General features: G+C 42.6%; 1 long non-coding RNA gene across 1 annotated transcript in view; it reads left to right on the top strand.

Annotated features, from left to right (window-relative positions):
- LOC307223522 overlaps window positions 1–23,574 on the top strand; it is a 59,163-nt gene extending 35,589 nt beyond the window's left edge. The window contains exons 2-3 of the long non-coding RNA XR_013842122.1: window positions 14,757–14,844; window positions 22,280–23,574. This is a non-coding gene — a long non-coding RNA (uncharacterized lncRNA). The remainder of the gene's footprint in view (window positions 1–14,756; window positions 14,845–22,279) is intronic.
- Window positions 23,575–27,162: the final 3,588 nt, after the last annotated feature.

Raw genomic sequence — 27,162 nt, 5'->3', positions numbered from 1 at the left:
CATTATATTGCAAGCCTAAGCATGCTTGCTCAGAATAAGTACCACTGAGTTCAATAGGACTTATTCCTTAGAAGGGATGATGAATTTGTCAATTTCAGTATTTTTCAGTTTCTCATCTTTCCATTCTTAAGTTCAGTTCTCCACACTTCCTCAGCAGTTTGTGAATTATTTTTTTTTAAACTTCTCATGAAAATTTAGCAGCATTTTAGTGCAAATTTCTCCTAATGTACACATTTCTATGTAATTTTACCTAATTTGCACATTTTGCAGCACAGTTTCCCCCAACGCAATGCATCGTTGGATGTCATTTGTATTAACATATGCATTTATATGAACACTTTGCCCTAGTATATGCATTTACATATGGCTGGAGAACTGCATTGCAAAATTCAGAGAAGTGCAAATTGGGTGTTTTACCAGTAGTTCTCATATTTTTTCAGAAAGTACAGATTAGAAAGATTTGCTTTTAAATGTGAATTGAAACTAATCCCTCCATCCCTACTTCTTTCAGACGTACTGTTAGCATTAAAGTCTTAACTATGGGTTTTATTTTCTGTTGCTGTGTTCTGGAGGTGTTGCTTTTACTCATCCCTCTGTGTGCTGCTTTGTTTGCTGAAGAAAATTATTCTGTATGTTGCTGCAATGATAAAAGGAAGCTTAGGCTGAAAATGTGCTGTTTGCAAAAGAACGGGTGCGTAGTCCATCTTCCCTCAAAATGGCCTGACAGCACATTTAGTTGCCACTTAGGGCTGATGGTTGCAAGCAGTGGTGCTGTTGGTGTTTGAGTAATTAGTTGTGCTCACGTTGGCTTCTTCACTGCGGGTCACTGCTGCAGCCCCTGGTGTGCTGCTGAAGTGGCCTGCCCAAAACGTGCTCTCAAAGTGCCAAGGGCTCTGCTGTTGCTGCTTTTTGCAGTCTTCCTCAAGCGCGAGCTTGCTGGTGCTGAAAATCCAGTGCTCTTCCTCTGATTCTAGCTTTTGCATCCTGAGATGAACTCACACATCCATTATTTATTTTGGTTATTATTGTTTCTGTTTCCTAAACAGGAGCATCCCGGAACAAGGGACTGAAGTTAAAGAGGCGTGTGGTACCAGACAAGGGTACCCAGCTGAGCTCCTTTTAGGCTTTGATATGGAGAACATGCTGGTGTTCTAAACTGAACATATTGCTTGCTTTCTTATTGCTTGCTTATCACTATAGCTTTGTCCAACTACAAAGGGAGTTATGCCTTTGCCATACAGTACAAAAATATTATTTATACTGTAAACCCCTGCATGATCCTCAGATGAAGGGTGTTATTTAATCAAATAATTAAGTAATTAAATAACAGTAACAACAACAACTCTGGATGTTTCCCTCAATGGGCAATTCATCTGCAAAGGTGTGGCCCGGGACAAATTATTGTGGAATGTGGGCCCAATTTGCCATGTGATCAATGTGTAGAAGGCAGCTTCTTGCCTTGTTTTTCTTAAATCAACAGCATATCTTATTAGGGAAGGCAGCAGATGGAGAGGGACACTTGTCTCTTCAGCCCCCCAGCCCCCCATTTTCAAAGGGGAGATTTCACACCCTTCCCACTGGCACCAATGAGGAGTCTTTTTCTAAGGCTCTTAGCGTGGAGGTGCAGAAGCTGAACTCTGTTCAGATTGCAGTGGGCGACTGAAGAGATAAGCCTCTCCACTCCATGCACTGTTTTCCCAGTAAGAATCAGACTCTACACACCAGTAATTATTTAAGGAAGAACAAGATATAGCCATGTTATGTATGTAATAAGTGGATATCTAGTTTGTCCCTCAGCAGTTGGGAGAGAGCGAGTGAGCCATTGGAGAGATTCTAAATGGAGTTAGCAAAAAACTGAAGGTACAATTTTTTTGTACCTAGCTCATTGTCTACATTGGCTGGCAGTGGCTCTTCAGGATTCCTGATGGGTTTCTTTCCCAGCCTTACCTGAAGTTGCCCATCAGTTTTTGGTATCCGGACAGTGGACTGAGAAGGCAACCTTTTCCCAATGTAATGAGATGCACCGAATCGTCATTTAAATTATTGTAATCATTTCTGAATTTTCATCTCTGTATATAATGCAACACTTACAACTATTATGCAAATCTGTATTCTCTTTTGCTTTGCGTTGTGGTGATACGCAGGAAACCACCCTGGACTGATGGTTTCAGTGTTTCCTGGAAATAGCCAAGTCAAACAGGAACCCATCACATTTTTCTTTTAATAAAAAAGTTGTTTATCGTGAATATGTAAATTAAAAAGAAATGACACACTTGTAAACTGCTGTCCTGATACACACGAATAATAAATGCATATTCACTGAAACGTGTGGCATATTTTTTCCCCATAATCTAAAATTTAATACAGAATAATGAATCACTTTGAAGCTCTCTCTGCCACATTTTTTTTTCATGTTGAAAATGAAGAACAGACTTTCGTTCTTTTCACTCTGAGAACAAAATCAGCCTCTCAGACAGACAGCATTCACAGAATTAGCTGCTGATGCATAAGGCTCTTATGCAAATCAGCAGCCAAGCTCATGGGCCTGTGGTTGGATTACAACTAAACCTGAGGCCTTTGAATTTCATGCAACTGGAGCAATAAAAGGGTATAAATATTAAAAGGAACAAACACAAAATAAATGTAGTGGAACATTTTTTAAATAAAGAGTTGTAATGGAAATCAGAGCCATCTGTACCTTATTAAGACATACATAAAGCCAACCTGCGTCTGGCGCTGATCTTTAAGTGCAGGCTTTAAAAATAAAGGTCAGCCTCACATGGAAATGGCACATCTTATTGGGGCTCCTCTAAATCACGGCAGGAAAGTGGCTCTGCAGACTGTCCTTAATTGGAGTTAAGGAAAAGGAGAATACAATGTCGCCTCAAACAGCTCACCTATAAAATCTCCTTCCTCTTTGTCAGAATTTTTCTTCTTCATAATAATAAAATAGATGGGAGCTGTTGAAAGAGCAAAATGGATAAGGCCCTGAAGCTACCTGTGGTGCGAAATGGGAACACTGCATAAGTGGCAAGAAGCAGACATAAAAGGCTTGGTTTCCATGTAACACCCGGCCACGACATTTCATGAGCAAACCTGAGGCCTGCATGCTATCTTGGCCCTTCTGCCCTTCTTCGCTAGCCTCTCCAGGTAGACTGAGAAAAATTTCTACCAGAAGCCCACGGTGAACTGCTGCCATTCAGCTCAAGATCAGTAGTTTATAAACTTTTCAGATCAGGCTGAATGTGAATTTGGGGACCCATTTATTTTATTTTATTTTTTAAATTGATCATATATTTGTATGGTGGTTGTATTGCTGCTGTTGTCACTCCTCTTAGACCAGGAAGCACCCATCCACTGGGTTAGGAATGATTTGAGCTGCATCCAACAACATCTGCAGGACCACAGGTCCCCCATCTCTGATACATAATATGTAAGTACATAAGAACAGTCTGCTGGATCAGGCCAATGGCCCATCCAGTCAGGGTGAGGCCAAGACATTTTGGCACCTGAGGCAAACTACAAATTGGCACTCCCCTCTCTACCAGGGAAGAAAGGGTGAATGAAGATCTAAATCAGGAACAAGGGTGGAAATAAAGATCTACACTGGAATCTGCTGCCCCTGTTGATCCTGCTGCCCAAGACAGTTGAAGAAGAAGAAGAAGAGTTTGGATTTGATATCCCGCTTTATCACTACCCAAAGGAGTCTCAAAGCGGCTAACATTCTCCTTTCCCTTCCTCCCCCACAACAAACACTCTGTGAGGTGAGTGAGACTGAGAGACTTCAGAGAAGTGTGACTAGTCCAAGGTCACTCAACAGCTGCATGTGGAGGAGCGGGGAAGCGAACCCGGTTCACCAGATTACGAGTCTACCGCTCTTAACCACTACACCACACTAACCCTTGCCTAATGGATGGGACAGCCCTGCATCTAATCCAGTAGCCTGTTCTCAGGGTGGCCAACCAGATGCCTGTAAGATACCTGCAAGCAGAACCTGAGTCCAACAGCAGTCTCCCCTCCTGCAGGTTCCAGCTAATGATATTCAGAAGCCTGCTGTCTCCTACCATGCAATACCAAGTCCAATGGATCAATGGCATAAGACAGCTTCCTATGCCCCTAATTGCTGAGAGATCTGTTGCAAAAAAGACTCCAGGACAAGCCTTTCACACCCTCTCCTGAAATTGATTCCCCATTCACAACAAGGCTGTTTAAACTAAATAAAGCTAAAAATGTAACCACTTCCCAAACAAGGAAAACAGATGTGTCAGCACATGCAAGCCTGACCAGTTGCTATGAGAGCAACATTTTATAGATTTTTTAATTTAAAAAATTGGCAAAAAATGTGAAAACAATACATAATTCTGGATTTGAGATTATGCAAAAGAAGAAGAGTTGCTTTTTCTCCTCCCTCAAATTCTACTGATGCTGATTTTTTTTAAAAAAAAATATATTTCAATCACTTTTGCCAGAATAATAATCAAACAGCCATTCAAAAGGTACCCCCTCCGCTCTCTTTTTTTTAGGGAAAATAAAGAATGCAGAAATAAATATATGTTTGGCACAAATTAAAAGTCAGAAAGCTTTTACCGTAGATCATTTATTTTCCACAGGATAAAAGTTTCTAAGCAAACAATCCTTCTCTTTCAGCTTCAGAAAAGAATTGAAGCCTTCTTTGCTGTGCAATAGATTTCAAAATTAATTATTAACCACAGAACTGTTTGCAGAGCCTGATTTTCAGCAGCTGGTGAAGGGACATATGAATTGTCAAAGTCCTATTGACACTACTACTTGGAGAATGGGTGTGTGGGAGTGAGAGGCAGGATGGGGTAATCTCTGGTAAAGGATCATGCTAGTGCTGCCACATCCTCTCTCTCTTTTTGCCAGCTAGATGGGGATAGATAGGATCCACTTCAATTGTACTGGTGGGTCTTGGAAGATAGGCTAGCACTGGAGGTATGTGCTGCTGTAGAACAGTTAAAGGTAAAGGGACTCCTGACCATTAGGTCCAGTTGTGATCGACTCTGGGGTTGCGGCGCTCATCTCTCTTTATTGGCCAAGGGAGCCGGCGTACAGCTTCCGGGTCATGTGGCCAGCATGACTAAGCCGCTTCTGACAAACCAGAGCAGTGCACGGAAACGCCGTTTACCTTCCCACTGGAGTGGTACCTATTTATCTACTTGCACTTTGACGTGCTTTCGAACTGCTAGGTTGGCAGGTGCAGGGACCGAGCAACAGGAGCTCACCCCGTCACGGGGATTCGACCTTCTGACCAGCAAGTCCTAGGCTCTGTGGTTTAATGCACGCCGCCACCCATGTCCCTAAGAACACAGTTAGGTGGACATAATACAACATACCTACTGTTGCAAAGAGAAAGAATGGATTGCATTGGGTATGTGGCCAGGTAGGAGTAGGGCTTAGAATCCTATGCTTACTTCAGCTCAGTCCTATCCCTGACGAATGGAAGCAAAGTAGGTAGCACTCTGGATGACATCCAAGCAGCATCTAGGCCAAAACTGAACCCTACAGAGGGCTCCAGCTTCTTCTAGACAGCTAGCCCTGATGAGTGCAACTGCATCTCTTAAAGGGCTGTGGCAATTTAACAGGGGCACAGCAAAATGAAATGTAGCTTAGTCAAGTTTTCCTGCCTGTGCAACTTTTTCTGAATGCTATATGGAAAAGCATACAAATCTGACCTTTGGAGAGTTTGTAAGTACCGGTAAATCATTTTTAACTCTCATTTTTGTTCTATGCTGGGGAAGAGGGGAACTTTGGAATGAGCTTAGAGGGGCATTTTTTAAAGCTCCAACAACCTGTATTTCCATGCTTTACAGTGGTACCTTGGGTTACATATGCTTCAGGTTACATACACTTCAGGTTACATACTCCGGTAACCCGGAAATATTTAAGGTTTTAAATAGGTTAAGAACTTTGCTTCAGGATGAGAACAGAAATCGTGCAGCAGCGGCGCAGCGGCAGCAGGAGGCCCCATTAGCTAGAACAGTTTCAGGTTAAGAACAGACCTCCAGAACGAATTTAGTTCTTAAGCTGAGGTACCACTGTACTTTGTTGCATATTTTGTTATTTTCATCTCTGCTGGGGTTCTCTCACCGAAGAGGACTTGCCCCAAACCTGGACCTTGGCAGCCAGGAATTCTCCTTTACATCTATACTTATTTTTCCTTGCAACCAACTTAAACTTTATTGCAGTGCAAAATTTAAAAACCCTTTGGCCACCTTGTACAGTTAAAAAGGTCAGCAGAACCTCCCACTGCCCCCTCCAACAGTTTCTCTGAACTGCAAGAGGCAGGAAGAGTCATGCATCTGTTGCCAGGAGCAAAGAAAACAGGGGGGTGGGCAGCAGCACACTAGCAACAGCTAATTTAAATAGATAGTAAAATCAAACTGCTTTAAGTTAAAAACGCTTACAGTAGCAGTTCTGAAAAGCCTAGGGGAACTTTTTGTGGGGGGGGGGGTGGCACTTAGATGATAGTGTTAAGGATTAGGAGTCTTTTCCTTACTAGCAGACCCTTTTGTAGAAGGCTTACCCTCCCCCCCCAATATAATTATGATAGGCTGCTTGGTACCACACCCTAATCTGTCCAGCTGCTTGGGGAGTCACTGAGTCCTATTTCCATGACTTCAGAAAAAAATAAATAAAGAGAGATGGTTTGGATTTATGTTCTCCAAACCCAGAATTTTACAAAACCTTGTAAAATATCCTTAGGCTGTAAGGGGCATAGCATAATCATGCAGTCATAAGCTGATGAGGAAGGTTCTAATGAGAAATTACACAGAATTGCCTTCTAAAAATCAAGGAAGACAAAGGTCAAAAAAGGGATCCATGTCACATAGTAATGAGGTCTCTAGACAGGCCTGCCTGGAGAGGGTATTGCAAAGGCAAGGAACCATCACAGAAATGGCTCTCTGTCTTGTTGCCATCTGTTACACTTCAGATTGTAAGGGCACCTGGAGAAAGGTCTCAGATTACCTCAGCAGTTGGGCAGATTGATGCACGAGGAGATGGTCAAATAAATATCTGAGTCCTAACCTGTGTAGGGCTTTAAGTTTAAGACCAGCACTTTGAATCGAGCTTGGAATTTTACTGGGAGCTAATGCAGTTGCACAGTGCATTTGTACAGTGACTTGCTACAATTACGGTAAGTAGTAGTACTACTGATGAAGTTATAATGCAGCTTTGCAAGGGAAAATGTATCTTCACTAGGGTCCTGCATAGACTATTTTAGCTGGATGATTATCATTGTACTAAAAAACTGTTTCTACTGTACTGCGGTGTTTTTAATAAAGATACCAGTCCTGCTGCTATTAAAATCATCAAAGGCATTCTCTATCCAAGAATTAAAATAATATTTCTGGCTATACACCCACACAAGTAATGCTGTAAAACAAGAGTGCAGGATAACAAGCAGCTATGAGCTAAAGATCCAATTACTGGGCAGTGTCATTTGTGCAGTTATCAAAAAGCAATGTTCTGAATAAGTGAACGAAGCTTTGGCTTATACAATCACTGCAATCGCTTAGGGTAGCAAGCAAATACTGTGAATGTGAATAACAAAATGTACCTACATTAAATCAGTTTGTTCCATGCCAGCATAAAGGGGGCCTAAAGAACTGAAACCCAGAGGTTTATGGCCTTAAAAAAAATAAAATTGTTATGAGTTTTGTACGCCAACATTGTTATTGAACCTATATGAGTTTAGCCGCATATTACTTTGGCTTATATTTTAAGAACTTCTAATTCATATTGTCCCTCTTCATGGATCACTGCCTTGTTGTGGTGAAGGGGCTTGAATAACTCCAGGAAGCTATGAGTTATTCCGTGCAGGGCCACCCAAGAAGCACAGGTCATAGCCGAGAGTTTAGACTAAATGTGATCCACCTGGAGAAGGAACTGGCAAACCACTCCAGTGTTTTGCCAAGAAAACTCCATGGACATAAAAAAGGAGAAGCTTTGAGAAGAAGATGAGAGTTTCCAAGGTATGCTCTGGTTCATGGGGTCACAGAGAGTCAAACACGACTAGGATGACTAAACAACAATTCATATTGTCAGTTTGCACAGTGTGGAAACTGGCGTTTGTGGGGTGGTAGGGGAGGGGTAGTACTTTTGGTTGAGGACACGTCATGCTCCTTCTGAGATAGTTTGTCTGCCTTTGGTCCCCATCCTGCATTCAGCTCTCATCTGTGGCTCATAGAAGCTGTCAGCATGCGACAGCAGCCACTCCCTGAGAAACAGTTTCGGCTGGCTGGTAAACCAGCTGAGGGTAGCCAATGGGTCTCAAACCCTCAGTGAGTTAGAGACTTCCCCTGTATGCAGTTTCTGCACATGCAGTCATGGGAAGTGAGGGGCAGATGGGGCTTGTCAACCTGGGAAGGTAGCCCACCTAGGAGAAGGAAAGCTCTGATCCTAAACCTCTGGTGCCTTGTGGCTAAATTCATTCATGAGAAAGGCTTTGGGAGCAAAGCTAGAAGGAAAAATCCATGCCCACTGCCTTGAGGGACATCTTCGGGAGAAAAAAAGGCTGAGGAGTTAACCCTAAGGCGGTTGCATGGCTCCTTATACACATCTTTCCAGCAAATCCTGCAGTCAAGCTGGTGCCAAATGTATTGCTCTGCTTTCCTTCAAAAAAGGAGGTCTTGTTGTCTGGGCAGGCCACAACCGCCATACAGACTGCCCAGGCTTGCGCCTCTAGGAGGTCACTTTGGTGCTGCTAATGCAGCAAAAACAATGTGGGAAGCAGCAGTTACAAGTTCCTGGTCTCTTGCAGTCACAGCAGATGCTGTGATTCTCCAGCAGTTTGACTTCACTCCCAGAGCTGCACTCCATTGACTCTTGAGCCAGACAGATGCCAACTATTCATATTGCTTAGGTAACAGTTGTCCCAAATCACCTGATGCTTTTTGTGCTCTCATATCTAATGAATGTTTGTCAGATTTGTCTCTGTGAAGAAGAGGGGGGAGGAAAAAGTATTGGGAGTATCCAGAGTGCTAGAACTGTTGCTGCCCTGTGTGATCATCTCCCATCCAAGGCTATAGGATGGAACATTTCCTGGGCAATGAAGTGTTCTAGGCTCTGCTTATCCATGCCAATCATTGACTTCCCTTTACCGTGGTACTTTGGTTCCCGAATGGCTTAGTTGTTGAACAAATCGGCTCCCGAACGCCAGAAACCCAGAAGTGTTCCAGTTTGCGAACGTTTTTTGGAAGCCGAAAGTCCATCGCTGCTTCCACGGCTTCTGCTTGAGTACAGGAAGCTCCTGCAGCCAATTGGAAGCCATGCCTTGGTTTTCGAATGGTTCCAGGAGTCGAACGGACTCCCAGAATGGATTAAGTTCGAGAACCAAGGTACCACTGTACTTAGAAGAACCTTCAGTGTCAGCCTGGAGATTTGCTGTTGTACTGATAGTCTCTACTATGTCTGATCTCTGGCTCCTGATTTGTAGCTGTCCATGCAGCAGAGCACTGACATAAGTGAAACACAAGAAGTCCTTTCTAAGGTGTATTAAACATCATGTTGGAGACATTTTTACATGCACAGAATAATTTGTCTAGTCCAGGAGCTAGAAAAATTATCGTGACCGTTACAGATTGTGCAGGGAAGATGTGTGCTATATTCACATTGTATCTGCCATTACAGAGCCTAGTGGTGGAGCTTTGCTTTGCAGGCCGAAGGTCCCTGGTTCAATTCATGGCACCCTCAGCAAGGAAAGGTCCTCCGCATCTCCTGTGTATTAGTTCATGCACTTCAAAAAGTGATAATAAGCCAGCCCTGCTGCATTTGTGAGCCCTCCTGCTTATTCCTCTGGGTGATGGTGGGAGCGGGGATGGATTTTTGCCTTGAAGTCTTGCTTTGACAGCTCCACTGCCTGAATGGAAATGTTCTAAATAGGATCACAGGCCTTTGTCCACAAAATGAGAGTGTAAAACAACAACAACAAAGTTGAAAACACAAAAGTGATAGAAGAAGCTTGCTGTTTAGAGATGTAGGCCACAGAGCCCTGCCTGAGAGTTTGTCTCTTGATTGTAGGTGACAAATGAAAACGTGCTGAGGGGAGTGACACGGAAAAGTGCTGCCCCAATTTGAGCTGTTGAGGCAATAATTTGTTGTCTGTCAGACTCATGAGGCTTAACTAATGCTTTCTGAACTATATCAACTAAGATATCCTTCCCACCCCCTTCAAATCCCTTTTCCAGCTGATTAGCTTGTGACAAAAAAAAAAAAAAAAGTATCTCAAGTAAGGTAAAAATTCTGGGAGCTGACTCACCAGCGATTCCTTCCGCAGTGCCAGCGCTCATGATGAGCTCTATAATTCAGGAGGTTATTTCTTGTCAGTATCATTTTCTAGTGTGGAGGAATGATTGTTCTCAGTACCTGAATGTTCTTCTTTGCTTTTTTTAAATGCACATGCCAGCAATGAATGTGGCACTATAGATATCGTCAAGGGGTTTTAGTTTAATAGCAGCCTTAGTGTAGTGTTGATTCCCCTAACACAACATCTTTTTAAAGATGTCACAAACAAGCGCTGTCACTCCAGGACAAGTTGAGTTAAACATTATCCCTTTAATAAATGATTGGATTTAAATTTCTACAGCCTATTAACAGTAATCTTTATCTACACACACACATAGAGTTGTTTGATTGCTCCGGTCTCCAGGGAAAACATGTAATAGCACCACATTTCACTTGTCTTTTTTCAGGAAAGGAAGGGAACAAGAATTTACCTTTCACGGCAACTGCCTAGCAACATAAAAATGGAGATGTTACATTAAAATCTGCTCATCACAGTATGGAGTGTAATAATATGCAAAGCTTTTGCTCTGCAGAGTCTAATCAAAAAAATTATTCTAATGTATAAAACATAGGGGCAAATTTTCATCGCTATGCATGGCAGATTATGCATGAAATTTCTATTTAGGGGTATATGCAGATATTTGCCATTTGTATGATGGCATAATTTGAGGGCAACATTTGTCATTTCTTGTGTTTAATCAAGCTTTTTATTAACACATCTAACATCTCTTACCACGCTAATTTGGGCACTGTCCATTTATGTCTTATTAAATGACATCTCATGCTAGTAATAGGAAGTGTATGGTGTCGTTCCTTGAAAAACTGACCATATTTTGGCCTAGCCAAGCAAGGGTAAAGATATCAGAAGACTACGAGAACAAAAATTAGGGCCTTTTATTTAGAAGGGACGCGGGTGGGGCTGTGGGTTAAGCCTAGGACTTGGCAATCAGAAGGTTGGCGGTTCGAATCCCTGCCACAGGGTGAGCTACCGTTGCTCAGTCCCTGCTCCTGCCAACCTAGCAGTTCGAAAGTACGTCAAAGTGCAAGTAGATAAATAGGTACCCCTCCGGTGGGAAGGTAAACGGCGTTTCCATGCGCTACTCTGGTTCGCCAGAAGTGGCTTAGTCATGCTGGCCACATGACCCGGAAGCTGTATGCCGGCTCCCTCGGCCAATAAAGCGAGATGAGCGCTTGGAGATGAGCCACGACTGGACCTAATGATCAGGGGTCCCTTTACCTTTTATTTAGAAGGGAGGTTGTGTACTCTTCTTCATTGGAGGTTTCTAAGCAGAAGTTGGATAGCCATCTGTCATGGATGCTTTAGCTGAGATTCCTGCATTGCAAGGAGTTGGTCTAGAATAGATGACCCTTCCAACTCCATGATGATTCTATGATTGTCATGCAATGTGGTGACACCAATAGTGGCAGGAAGGAAGGGGTGGAGATCTCTCTCTCTCTCTCTCTCTCTCTCTCTCTCTCTCTTGTTCTCACTCTTGCTCTCTGGAGTTTGGAACACTGCTATAACAGAGTCCAAGGTGCCAGAGACCATGGGAAATGTAGTTTCCTATCTTGAGAGAGTGGGGAAGAAAGGGTGAGAGACCTCCCTCCTTTCCTGATGTCACTACAGAAGCAGATGCATCAATAGAAGAAGCAACAGAAACTACTGGCAGTGTTTCTGTAGTTAGTAAGGGTCAGGGAAGCTCATGGTGTGGTTTTTGGGGGAGGGATTCTGATCTTGCTGCGCTCCCAATAAATGTCACCAGGAGGATGACAAGGCCTGTGTTGCTCTTAGAGTTAACTAAATTGCGGGCTGATTTCTTGAAAAGAAAAATCTTTGTCTATCGAGCCCCATTCCAAACCAAACTTAATGCCCACCATTAAGTAAATCTGAAAGTGCTTTTTCATCTCTAGACAGGGTGCTCAGAAGTGTACTTAGGTTGGCACTTCTCTGGGAGGCACTTCTCCCCTTGAATCCAAAGCAGCTTCAGGGTGGAAAGTGTAGCTGCAGGAGCCCACACATCACAGCTGCACGTCAGACAGCTCTTAATTCCAAGTTTCCTTTGAATAATGAGGCTGTTTCTTAGCATGCTGGCTTTCCTCTATCATGCAAAGCAGAGGGCTCCAAGTACTCTTCGGAGTTTCATTTGTTTTGTGTGTGTGTTGTTGTTTTTTTAAAGTTAGGGCAGCAAATTCGGAAACCAATCACTTCTTTTTTTTTTTTTTTTGGTTACACCTCAAAACAATATATCTCAAGTACTGTATAGTTTTCATTAATCATTAATCATTAATCTGTTCATTATTAAATAAGTCACTATGTCATTTTTGTACATATCTATTTGTGGAGGAATGTGTACGTCTTAATATTATAGGTTCTTGGCACCTGGTCAGAATCTACATGGAACTTATAAATCCAGATTTAGAAAAGGGGGCATTCGTAATAGCTCAGCTAATACAACGTGTAGTTGGGAAATAAGCCTCACTCTGTTCAATGGACTTACTCTGAGGTAACTGCATTCACTTGCAATCTTTGCTTTATTTTCTGTCAGCTTAGCCTATACCCAACAGAATATTATTCAACAGAATATTAGTTTCCACTGTGCTATATTTGCACGTTGCTATACATGAGCTACCCAGCTGACTCGCTTAATTACTTCTTTGTGAAACATCCTTCCCAGATATCTTCATAAACGCATTATGTGCTAAGCAGAATTAATAGAATCATGTTAGACCCCAATGCACTTGATCTTTCTATAAATATTATCAAGCAATACATTAATTATCCAAATGTGGATGTCTGTTTTCCCCCTTAATCTGTTAAGCACCTGTGCACTACCTATAAACCAGTAATATGCATATTCTCTCTCTCTCTCTCTCTCTCTCTCTCTCTCACACACACACACACCACTCTCTCTCACACACACCATTATAAACTTATTTTAAACATATACATATAAATAAACACAAAGCATTCCTTACAATATGAATGTTGTCCCTTTGGATACGCATCTGAACTTGACACTTAATGTGCTAGCTTATATTGTGATCCAATTGACCAGGTATGCCCTCTGGGAAAATATAGAATAATAATTAAATGTCCTTGCAGTGGTGGAACGCAACTGCACTGTTTACAAGAGCTAACATGCACACACCATTTACAATAACCGACAACATGGAGGAGGCGCCACCAGCCTTGTCCACCACTTCTGCCTGCCAGTGTGTAGCTACTGTGCCAGTGTGACACCACTGGAGAAAGGGAGGGGGAATGGGTGGGACTGGGGCATGCTGAGAGGGTGTCACCTTAGTTGGAATCTTATACATACCCTGATTGAATCCTGTTTCACTTTCTGTCTCAAAAACTGGTCAAAAGCTGAGGAAACCATCTTAGGAATTTGTGAATTAATGACAGGATTGCCTTATTTATTGTGTTAATGAATTCTGGCTTGCATTGTTTCTTATGAATTTGTAATATTTAAGTTATGAGTATGTGAAATTTAAGATAATGAGAATCAAAAAGCTCAGTTTAATTTGCTCAAATGATTGATAACCTTGAAGGCCTCGTGCAGTGCAATACGTGGAACTTTCCTTCAAAATGGTCCAGAAGTTACAACAAGTGCAAATGCAGCAGTCAGGGTGCTGGGTGAGTGCCTGGAGACCATCAAATATAACATCAATTGTGGAACAACTACACTCATTGCCTGTTGCCTTATGGGGCATATTTAATGAGCCAGTACTTCCATTTAGAGCCTTAAATGATCTTGGTCCCAAATATCTGAATGAAGTATCTTCCCATATTGACATACCCATTTGTTAAGATCCGTAGGGAATGTCCTGCTAGCAGTCTCCCTCATTCAGTGGGATGGGAATCCACGGAGAGGCTTTATTGGCAGTGGCTGCATACATTTGGAACGATCTCTCCTCTGTGGTGCGTTTCACCATAGCACTGCTGTTTCGGCATCAGTTGAACATACCCCTCTTCATCCAGGCGTTGGGCAAAGAATGAGGTCCATTGGAATGGATTTTTAGTGCTCCTGCTGTTTTGATGTGTGTGGAATTCAAGTTTGTTATGTATGTTTTAATATTATTGTTTACTTTTCTATTTTCACCTTATGTGTCTCTCCCCTCGGGCCTTTGGGTGAAGAATGAACTATACATATGGCAAATAATAATAAATTACAAGTCAGGAGGAGTTATTATTCTCAGGGAATATTTCCTTCTCTAGATCAGTAAGATCTCATTGCTTATTCAGAAATGTCAATCTTAATTTTCCTTTTTTTTAAAAAAATCCTTTTCCTACTCTTTCAACATTTGTGATCAAACCAATTGGCCCCAGATGGTTTAATATTTTGAGATGAGACTGCCATTCCAAGTGACATGGCTTCTCCATGACTGGCATTCTCTTGTGACAGGAATATTAAAAACCATTTTAATCAGCTGATTATTATTGTCTATAGGGTACACTTCCTAGTCCTCAAAACTATCAGCAGAATCATCAAGGACAAACATTCAGAATATCAGCTGCTTCCAGCTACCGAGATGAAGGTAAAACCCCCATATTTATTCTTATTGCCTCTGACACTGAGAGTTTGAAAATTAGATTTAAATGAAACCTTAGCCGATTGGAGCCTGAAGTGGGTTTTTTTTATAAAAAAGTCTCAAATTCCAGGAAAAGAATGAAGGTATCTTCTCTGCCACAATTTCTGTCAAGCTACCTAACACCTATCCATCTTTCTCTAAACACACACTATCTACACCCAGAGTAATAATCAAATTAGGATATTTACTTTTCAGAAAATCAATAGTAAAACACAAATCACTCCAAATAGCATTTGAAAAATGCAGCAATTTCCCAGGGGGTATTAACAATTTCCAGAGAAAAGATACTTTCAAATCGCACTTCAACTATTAGAAAATCACGAGCTTTACAGCACAATCCTATGCATGTCTCCTGAGAAGCAAGTCTCTTTGAGTTCAAAGAGATTTACTCCCAGGTCCTTTGTGTTCAGGACTGCTTTGACCATTGGCTTGATGTTTTGTGATTTTGTTCTTTGAAATTCACAGTTCATTGCTGCATTGTTATAGTTTTATATTTATATAACACTCATGACAACTGCTGGCCTTTATACCACACAGCAGGAGCGGAGGTATATAGTTCATAGTACTTCATAGTATATAAACTATGAAGATATTTGCCCTTTAAACTTCTACACTTCTTTTGCTTCTGCAATTTCCTTTGGTATCATCAGCTAATAATAAAGCAGTAATTAGAAACATTACATTACATAAGGAACTACAAACACAGTGGCATAAAGGCTCTGAACTTTGAACAAAATGAACACCAAATATTCTCTGCAAAAGTAATGCCATTGGGTTAATCGGTATTAAAGCAATCCATTCCGAATAAATTGCTTTTATTATGAATTAATTTAAAGTGAACTTTTTCTCCGGGGGCTATGTGCTGCAGGTTTAATAGCATTATATATCAGTGGTGATTGACACACGATTATAAGGAAACTTGCTCCCGTCTCACAGCACATGCTTTGTGGAGCCAGCAGAGATTTCACACATGTAGTTTCCTATGTGAGGTAGCACACAAAACTCCTTCTTCATTCCTTGGAACACCAAGAAAGCATTATGATCTTTATACAGTCCGTCTGTACTGCAGAAGCAGCTCAGGGCCAGAGCCTATGACCTGTGACAAGCTTTTCCAGTGGAGTTCACAGAGATTAATTGCATGGGTGTGCAACAAGACATTAGAGATCTCTTTTAGGTTTTGCTTGCCTTAAGAATGAGTGGGCAAGAAAATACAGAAGGTTAACTTCTCTGTTTAGATGACTTGGGGAAGGCAAACAAAGTCAAAGACTGTAATCAAGCTGGTGTCTGTGTCTGTGTGTGTGTGTGTGTGTGTAAGAGCAGTGTAAAAGAGCTGCTAAGAAAAACAGTTGCAATGTTGGACTGTAACCTAAAAAACACACGACAATTTGTTGTTAAAATAACAACATTCCAGTATTGATTGAAAATCCCTGTTGTGAAATCCTTCTGGGCTGTTTCAGGCCCAGCACCAGATTTTGGAGGACCCTGGGCAGTCTACTCTCAGTGGCCTAACCTTGCACCACCCTGGGGTAGCTCTTAATCTCAGGGTTGTGGGTTTGAGCCCCTCATTGGGTGAAAGATTCCTGCATTGCAGGGAGTTGATCCTTCTGGTCCCTTTCAACTCTACAATTCTATGATTATTAGCTCCATAATGGCAGGCTCCTACCCCCAGCACCTGCCAACGCTCAGGACCCATGTTGGTGATGACTCTGTAGCAACCACCAGCCTTGCCCTTGCTCTCACGTGGTCCCACACACAAAGGTGAGAGGGTGGAGAATCTGCCAGCTTCTTCCTCAGGCTCACAAGTAGAATTGTTCTTGGCCTGCAAAGAGCTGGATTCAGTACAGGGAAGTTTCCAGGGAAGCCCACTCGCAAGTGACTGAAGGAAAGGAGAGGAGAGGAGAGTGACTACTGCCATTGGAGGACCAAATGGTGGTGGGCACTATGGAGGCAGGCAAGGTGTCAGCTCCTCTGTGATGTATGTCAACAAATGCCACCCTATACTGAGTTTTCCTGGTGGGGTTGGTCTCCTTTCATCTTTGAATGCCTCTACACGTTCTGATAATCATGTGGAGGCCGCTTGAAATAGTCTTTGTACAGTGGCCTGTACCTAACAGTCAAACAGCCTACCCATAATGGTTACCTAGGGAGTATTTTCTCATCACTTCTAGCAAATGGTGGGAGCGCATCATGTGCACTGGAGCTAATATGCAGAGGTTATTTCTGGGAGCATTCATAATGTGTGAGCTGACCTGGAGACATGTGAACAAAAGCCAGGAGAGAGCAGTCAGGCACAAGAGGTGCTGGTAGAATGGTTGCTGTTGCTGCGGCTAAAATATTGGAGCCACCAGATGGTCAGCTGCCATGTCAACTTGGCAGAGCTCCTCCACATGGCAGCCTCGTCTCTAGTTGTTCAGACATTGCAGAGATTCACTCCTGTGGCATCACTCCCTGCATTCTTATGGAAGATTACTTAAGCTGGAGTCCAGAGTCCCAGTAGCCTCAGGAAGCTGGGCATCACCAGTGATGAGCATATGTTTCAAAGGCATAAATATTGACTATGAATGCCCTCTAGATGCAGAGTGGTCAATTCTGTATATTCAAGGCCACAAAATTCCTCCAGATAATGCTTTGGGGTCTTGCCACTCATACCATTCCACTGATGATTAATATGTTGAGGTATTGCACAGAAAAGCCAGCTATTGTTTTTCTAGTAGTTTGTGTTTTATTATATTTGTATATATTGCTGTGCACAGTCTTGATATTTCATAAAAGTTGGCAGCAGTATAGAATATTGTTACAAAATGAATAAATAAACTTGAGCACCTTTTTGTCTTTTCCCTTCAAGTGAATCCATGAGTAAGCCTTTCTCCTCCTGAACTTGGATAAAAATTGGCCAGAACAATAAAAGTCCATATATAGTTACTTGGGGGGCAGCAGTTTTGCCCCACAGGCTGCCAGTGACACACCTTTGCTCTGGATCAGGGCTGGGGAATCTCAGGTTCAGGGGCCAAATTCAGCCCTCTAAGTCTCTGTTTGGCCCTGGGACTGTCCTCAGATCACAACCCTCACCATCTCTGCTATGTAGCCTTGAGTGCTTTTGCTTTGATGGAATGTCTTGTCTCCCAGGATGGAGTCTGGAGGTGTGTGTGTGTGTGTGTGTGTGTGTGTGTGTACCTCTGGATTTTGCATGGCTGGTGTAGTATAACCAAATGTACCAAGCTGAAAGTAACATGTGTTGCTCCACCCACTTTTACCTCTGGCCCCACATGCCAGGGTCATGCAACCACCCTCCCCAGAACATTGCTCACAAGGAGATATGGCGATTAGTCTGAAAACAGTTCCCCACCCCTGCTCTACATCCTCAAATTGGCCAGTAATAGTACTATCCTATGAATGATCAGAAGCTAAAGAAAATTACACCTTGTTACATTTTCATGTATGCTATGCATATTGGACTCTTTGCTCCTATTTCACTGCTTTGGCTGGTTCTGGTTAGAAACCTGGGCCTCATCCATTTATGCCAGCTACTGCTATTTTCGCATGACACCTTGGCTCTGACCCAGCATGACAATCAGCTCTTGACTTTGGACTCTGTTCTATGATTGCTTTTTCTTCAAATGAGACAAGTCCATTTTAAAGAGACGTTTATATGCATTCACAGTCCTGATCTGATGGAAGATTGGGAGAAAGGAAGCAGAGAGGTTCCCCAATCAGCTATAAAATCTTTCAAGATTGTTTGGATACGTTTCCTATTGTTGCTGTAATATCAGCATTTCCAGTAATATCGGAACAGATTATCTTCTGATTTGCACCAGAAGACACTGGTGCAATATATACAATGCCATGAAGGAAGTTTTTCACTCTCACCCATTCTCAAGAATACAACAAGAAAATATGAATTTCAGAAATTATTCCATACTTGTGTAGCAGAGAAGTTCATTGTGAAAGTTCTGTTGTGATTATCATGAAATGTGAACACATCATATTGGTGAATTTAGTAAGAATATATTTTAAATTGCAGTGGGGAACCTTTTTGTCTGGTGGGCCAAATCTTTATCTCATAGAATCATAGAATCATAGAGTTGGAAGAGACCACAAGGGCCATCGAGTCCAACCCCCTGCCAAGCAGGAAACACCATCAGAGCACTCCTGACATATGGTTGTCAAGCCTCTGCTTAAAGACCTCCAAAGAAGGAGACTCCACCACACTCCTTGGCAGCAAATTCCACTGTCAAACAGCTCTTACTGTCAGGAAGTTCTTCCTAATGTTTAGGTGGAATCTTTTTTCTTGTAGTTTGGATCCATTGCTCCGTGTCCGCTTCTCTGGAGCAGCAGAAAACAACCTTTCTCCCTCCTCTATGTGACATCCTTTTATATATTTGAACATGCCTATCATATCACCCCTTAACCTCCTCTTCTCCAGGCTAAACATGCCCAGCTCCCTTAGCCGTTCCTCATAAGGCATCGTTTCCAGGCCTTTGACCATTTTGGTTGCCCTCCTCTGGACACATTCCAGTTTGTCAGTGTCCTTCTTGAACTGTGGTGCCCAGAACTGGACACAGTACTCCAGGTGAGGTCTGACCAGAGCAGAATACAGTGGCACTATTACTTCCCTTGATCTAGATGCTATACTCCTATTGATGCAGCCCAGAATTGCATTGGCTTTTTAGCTGCCGCGTCACACTGTTGGCTCATGTCAAGTTTGTGGTCAACCAAGACTCCTAGATCCTTTTCACATGTACTGCTCTCAAGCCAGGTGTCACCCATCTTGTATTTGTGCCTCTCATTTTTTTGGCCCAAGTGCAATACTTTACATTTCTCCCTGTTAAAATTCATCTTGTTTGTTTTGGCCCAGTTCTCTAATCTGTCAAGGTCGTTTTGAAGTGTGATCCTGTCCTCTGGGGTGTTAGCCACCCCTCCCAGTTTGGTGTCATCTGCAAATTTGATCAGGATTCCCTTGAGTCCATCATCCAAGTCGTTGATAAAGATGTTGAATAAGACCGGGCCCAAGACAGAACCCTGTGGCACCCCACTAGTCACTCTTATCCAGGATGAAGAGGAACCATTGATGAGCACCCTTTGGGTTTGGTCAGTCAGCCAGTTACAAATCCACTGAGTGGTAGCATAGTCAAGACCGCATTTTACCAGCTTCTTTACAAGAATATCATGGGGCACCTTGCCAAATGCCTTGCTGAAATCAAGGTAGGCTACATCCACTGCGTTCCCTTCATCTACCAGGCTTGTAATTCTGTCAAAAAACGAGATCAGGTTCGTCTGACATGACTTATTTTTCAGAAATCCATGCTGACTATTGGTGATCACAGTATTCCTTTCTAGGTGCTCACAGACTGTTTGCTTAATGATCTGCTCCAGAATCTTCCCTGGTATTGATGTCAGACTGACTGGGCGGTAATTATTTGGGTCCTCTCTTTTCCCCTTTTTGAAAATAGGGACAACGTTTGCCCTCCTCCAGTCTGCCGGGACTTCGCCTGTTCTCCAGGAATTCTCAAAGATGACTGCCAGTGGTTCTGAGATCACATCTACCAGTTCTTTCAATACTCTTGGATGCAGTTCATCTGGCCCTGGAGACTTGAATACATTTAAACTAGCCAAGTATTCTTGTACTATCTCCTTAGTTATTCTGGGCTGTGTTTCCTCTGCTGAATCATTTGCTCCAAATTCTTCAGGTCGGGCATTGTTTTCTTTATTGGAGAAGACTGAGCCCAGCCTGAGGGCTAACTTTGACAGGTTGGTGTGGCCACTCACTCACAAACATATGGTGTCAGGTGACTGATAGGTGGGCAGTCCCACGGTAGTATATGTGTCATATCAACAACTCTTCACCCATCACTGCAACAGCAAAAGCAAACACTCTCAGACTTTGTCCTGAGCAAGGTCAATCAATACTCTTCATTGCTTACTGTATTTTTCGCCCTATAGGATGCACTTTCCCCCCTCCAAAAATGAAGGAAAAATGTGTGTGCGTCCGATGAGGCGAATGCAGGCTTTCGCTGAAGCCTGGAGAGCGAGAGGCGTTGGTGCGCACTGACCCCTCTCGCTCTCCAGGCTTCAGGAAGCTATCCGCAAGCCTTGGGAGCCCGGCGGGAGTTGCCGCTGGGCTTGCAAGGCTTGCGGGCAGCAGCCTGCAGCCCGAAGCACGGGGTGCCCTCCGGAGGGCGCCCCGTGCTTCGCGCAGGTGTCTGCAAGCCTTGTGAGCCCAGCGGGAGTTGCTGCTGGGCTCGCAAGGCTTGCAGATAGCAGCCTGTTCTGGGGGCTGGGGGCGGGGGAAGCTCGGGCTTCCCCCGCCCCAGCCCCGCGGCTGGGGGGTGGGAAATAATTTTTTTGTATTCATTTCCCCCCCCAAAAATGAGGTGTGTCCTATGGGCCAGTGCGCCCTATAGGGCGAAAAATATGGTATATCCCATGTGTTCACTATTCTAGGGGTTTCAGGGTAACTTTAGGGAGCAATATCAAATAACAGAGGGTAAAGCATTCCCCCCCTCCCCCAGTTTTATATGAAGAAGGAATACTGGAACGGGACTAAAATGTTTGCTTCCCTCTGTGTTGTTAATATATTCAGTATATGTATTTTAAAGTATGTGGCTTGACTGCTCATTTTCATTAAACCAGTGTTTCCCCTGCTGTTCCTGGGTGCATTTGATACATGTCTGTGCAATGTATGCCTCTTCCTGAAAGCAGACTGAGTGGGACTTGGCTGCAAAAAAGACAGTTTACACCTAAGAAGACAGAGCACCTTTTTTATTCCTGCCCCCAACACACTGAAATCAAACATGCGACGAAACAAAAACACACTTAGTGCCATTAAAAATCCATTGCAAAGTCTCTCAGGCATCAAGCACTCATTGGATAAGCAAACTTGGCCTTTCTGCATGATCTGTCAAAGCACATCCTCCCGCAATTCAGTGACAGAAGGGCAACATCTCATAACGGATTGTGGGGCTGGTTGTGAGAGACTGCTTGTAAATTACGAGGCTGCTCCCTTATGTCCCACTTTCAGAAACGTGGCAAGATCTGTGCTCCAGCAGAGAGGGAGTACACAGACTTGGAAGAATCTAAAAAATAAATAAAACTAGGCTAAAGCAAAGGCCAACAGAATAGCAGGGCATTCCATTAGTGAAGTAGTTACAACCAGCACTGTGGCTCGTGCATTTGCTTTGGAACATCACCCTGTTCCTCTTTGCATGACTCTCTTTTAGCAGAAGGTACTTTCCCGGAATACTGTGGCAAATATCATTGCTTTTTTTGTTCCTTTTAAATTATATTACCAATAATTTATTTTGCTTTCTTATTGATAGTTTTAAAGACAGCCCTCACAGGATGAAGACGGATTCTGATTCAAAGTTCTGGTTTTGATATTTAGATCACTTCAGAGCTTAGGACTTGGGTACTCAAAGAACAGCCTGTCTCCATAGGCACCTGTCCATACATTAGTATCTTCAATGAAGGGCCTCCTGTGGATGCCTCTGTCATCACAGACACGGCTCACCACAGTGTCTGGGAGGGAAGGTAGGTCTCCCTTAATCATTACCCCAATGGTGGCAGAATTTATTTCTCCCAGATAAAGTAAGCGTGTTCCAGTTGGTACATGGTTGCCAGCTATGGCACCAGCTCTGTTCCTGTGCCTTTTAACAACAGCCTGACACACAGAAATTTAGTAGGCAGAGCTTTTAAACTCTGTTTTCTACACTGCTAATGAACAAATTCAAGAAAAAATAATGCTAGCCATTCTAAATTGACAAGAATTTTGGAATAGATAAAACCCCATGCCTGGCACTGTGTGGTCTGACAGCCAAGTCCCCATTTGGGGAGGGGGTGTATCTAATGTATCATTGCAGTTTACAAGCCCTCCCTTTAACCTTCACCCATCATAATGATGGGCATTCCCCTAGTTATATATTAACTACTGTCGACTGCATAAAGCAGATAAGCAGCGAGTTTAATTATACATTCTAACAGCTTCCTCCAACTGTCAATATCAGATACTTGTAACCTAGCTCAGGACGCTGTAAGCAGTAATTTGAAGTGAAATTGTGGTTGTAGCAGAAGTTAACAAGAGGTTTCAGACAAAAAAGAAGCTGAAGTTTCCAGCTCTACATATAGCACACCAAATGTTTAAAGCTGTAGGGTGCTTACAAGGCACATTCACCATGCGTTGCAGTCGCATGACCACAATACTGCCTCCCAATCACTGTTACATTCCCCTTCTGGAGAATTACTTCTTCCACAACAGTGGGGAACCTCTGCCTTCTCCTTCAGAGATTTGGGGCTAGGTATACTAGCTGCAGGCCTTACCACTGCTTCTGTTCCTCTTTGTGGCCAAGAGAGGACAGAATAAAATGATAAGGCTAGCTCAAAATCTCACACTGTCTGAAATCCTGAAGTGCCTTGAGAACGAAGCAAAAAAAAAAAAAAAATCGAAACATCTTTTGTCAAGGGAGAAAACTTTGGAGAAACTGGAGGGCATGAAGGAGACCTGAAATAATATTCTAATTCAGAAGCCGCACTTTACCTGCCCAGGAACCATGCATTCAGAGGATCTCTTCAAAGTGTGCTCTCAACATTGCCTTAGCTTTTATGGTATAGTCCTGAAAACCCCAGTTCAAAAGCTCTGTCTATTCCACATGTCAGAGGTTAGTCTTGCCTTGGGGAGTGATGGCTTTGGTGTGATTTGTTCTCATTCAAAGGCTAGATGAGGTGCAGTCCAGCACCCATGCAAGTGCTCAGCCTACTAAGAGGGATTGAGGACAAGGGAACAGAAACTGATGAATATGAAGACAGTTTGAAGATGATCTGTGTCAGTTTCACCTCAGCAGCATTGCTCTGAAGTCTCATTCATGGTGATGCTCTTTTGTACTGTATTTGACACTAGTCAGGTTTCTGCTCTCTTCATGAATCTTCTCTTTGCATGAGAACATAAGCTCTCATGAAATGCTCTCATAAGTAGAAAAGCTTCCTTGAGGTGTGATGCCTGGATCCTGAGTTTGATGCATTATAAGCTGATGCCTTGAAAACTAAAACCCTTAAACACATGTTCTCTGCATATGAATCCCCACCCAGGAACTGACTAATGTTTCCAGCATTTTGTGGTTTTTATAGGAGATGTTGCCCGATTGGAATTTCCAAAAGTGATAATTTCCAGCAGCATGTGGCAAATGCATTCCCCGCCCTTGGCATTCTGTGTTACTTAGGAATTGGTTCACAGAACCTCCATGCAATGTGCCCTGACTGTCTCTACAGGTACATTCCCGTAACACACTGTCACATGCTGTAAACTGTCCCCCCCCCCACACACACACAAATGGAAAGGTGAAGCTTTGAAGCAAGTATCCCCTTGATTATGGCATCTCAAAAATGCTTCAGCAAGTGGGAGAATTGCAACTAAGAAAGCCATTGCAGAATCCTGTTTTATACATTGTGTTTCTCTGTGCAAAGTTGTCACTAAGGACCATTGGAGCACATTGTGTAAAGGCTGTAAAGCTTATTCCATGGGTAGGCAAACTAAGGCCCAGGGGGCCAGATCCGGACCAATCGCATTCTAAATCCGGCCCACAGATGGTCCGGGAATCAGCATGTTTTTACATTAGTAGAATGTGTCCTTTTATTTAAAATGTGTCTCTGGGTTATTTGTGGGGCCTGCTGGTGTTTTTACATGAGTAGAATGTGTGCTTTTATTTAAAATGCATCTCTGGATTATTTGTGGGGCATAGGAATTCCTTCATTCCTACCCCCCCAAAAAAAATATAGTCCGGCCCCCTACAAGGTCTGAGGGACAGTGGACTGGCCACCTGCTGAAAAGGTTTGCTGACCTTTGGGTTTCTGGGTCTTTGGACCATAATAAAGAATGTGTATTCCATAGAATAAGCAACAGTATCTTATTTCTAAAGGTCCAATAAGTCAGTTTTTACACAAAAGAATAAATGGACCCGAATCTGACATAAGAAATGGCAACATTCAGAAACCAATTTGACAATTTTTCTATCCCCCCAAAACATTCTATTGTTGATCTGAAAGTTGTCATTCAGCCACACAGGAATTTAAGATGGTATCTCCAGTGGGAAACTGTTTAATTAGAACTTATGGGAAAATTTGATTCTTGCTGTTTAAGATTGAATTGAAATTATTGTTTCATATTTCAAGGATACATTAATTAGCACAACAGAACAATTCCAGCTTTGCTATCAGATTGTATTTTATGAATTCTACCTCATTTTTTCTCTGTACCCAAACAGGTTGTTTAGATCTGATTTTTCTGTGTGTGCATTTGCTAAATTAGCTTCCACAAATTATCCATGAGTATTTGTTACTATTCCACTGCTTGCCACACCAGAGGACAGAACTTGATGGAATGTATTTGAGTTGTGGTGTGTGTGTGGGGGGGGGGGTTGTTTTGTTTTTTTGGCCCTCCCCTCAATCACTCCATCATCCATTACCTTTTTTTGTTTTGCCCTAAGTATGTGTCTATGCATTTTTGAACCTGCACATACATGCCTTTAAATTTTTTTCAAGGACATGCAAAAGGGTTATCATTACCAGCCTTACAAGCCAGTTATCATGATTTACAACAGGCAAAATGGAGACTTGTGTACTTTGGGAAATGCCAATACCCATTTCCATCTATTTTTAAATTGTTTTTCATAACTGAGGTCTTACATGAGAATTCAAGAGTGATAAAAATATATTGCACAAGATCAACATATGCAATGTGATTAGTCTCCCAGGTAACCCCCCGCATTTACCGTGTGGAGATATTGCAAACATGCAACTTCTAAACTGGGTGTGCTTTTGGTATGTGACAATGAATGGAAATAGGTATGTTTCATTTGGCATTGGAAACAAGGCAGCTATGTTGGGCTTGAGTGATGGGCAAATGGAAGTGTGGTTGTGTGGCAATGGAGGCCACCCACCAAAATCTCTCTCACTCATGACAAACCAAATGCACACACACAAATGTGCTAATGACCTTCCACATCAGAAGTGAATGGAGATGCATAATGAATTATTTTTCCCTTTTGGAAATCCAGATTAAATGTTTAAGTATGGACTGGTGTTTTGATGATGACAGTATTGTCTGGACCCTGTAGAAGGTTTGCACATATGAGTGGCACCGATTCCACAATAAACTTCTCTCTGGAAGCACCTTTCATCTCTCTGTGTGTATCTATGAATGCCAACTGACTATAACGCTTCATGTCAATTTGGGGAAACAAATCCAGCTGCCTGGGAGAAAAGTGATGGGAGAGAATAAAGGCAAGTTAAGTGGCTGCCCATAAATATTTGTTTATCATGAGTTGTTTCAACTCCCTAGCAAAGCTCTCAATGCAGCTAATACAATGAGTCAAAAAATAATTCACCCTTTTAAGTAGCACAACAAGGAAAAGGAGCATTTAAAAAAAAAAAGTCATAGTCCAGAGGGAGGGAAACAAAAATGTTTGAAAGCTTGCTGAAACAGAAATAAAGAGGAAGGTAAATGAAACTCAAAGGACAAGAAGCCTAACATCCTGGACACTGTAACAAACGATCTTTTCTTCTTCTGCATTGTTGTTATTATTATACAAACTCAAACCAAGACAAAATAAAATCACAGCAGCAAAAGAAGCCAGCTGCCCCCCACACCCTGCAAATTAACACCAGTATTTCCCAGCTTCATTGTTCCCAACTTCTCACACTTTAGACAGTGACAGGACACACAAAGGGGGACCTCCTGCTGAACTCCATGGATTGGGTTGTTTGCGAGGAGAGATGGTGCACCCATAAGGTATCCTGGTTCTAAGACTTTAAGGGTGATAACCTGAAGCAGCACTTTGAATTGTGCCCTGAAACAGACTGACAGCTATTGGAGAAGAATCTGCTGCACCCCAAACAGCTGGATTTTGCATGAGTTGGAATATTCCACATAACCTCTTCTCATAGAGAACATTGGGCTGCAATCCTCACTTTCTACATGATGGGGCAGATCGTGGTCTAAGGGCTATGCCACCATCTTGGACAATGCCACCATCAGCATCTGAGCAATAGCAGCAAGTTCAGAGACTTGTTGATATTGGACACCCCTCTTAGAGTATGTCGAAAGCTCAGCTATATATTGTATGACATGAACACTTGATTGATTGCAAAGATACCCTTTCCAAAGTAGCCTATCTTCCTTTACTAATGAATAGATTAGGGCTCCCCCTCTCCACCCTTTTACTGACCCTTCTTCTGAAGCTTTAGAACAACTTGTCATATAGACATTTACCAGGTGAA

Source organism: Podarcis cretensis, assembly GCF_951804945.1.
Source record: "Podarcis cretensis genome assembly, chromosome: 9".
NCBI classification, from domain to species: Eukaryota; Metazoa; Chordata; class Lepidosauria; order Squamata; family Lacertidae; genus Podarcis; species Podarcis cretensis.
Note: the sequence above shows the minus strand (reverse complement) of the source record. Positions and strands in the feature narration are given on the sequence as shown.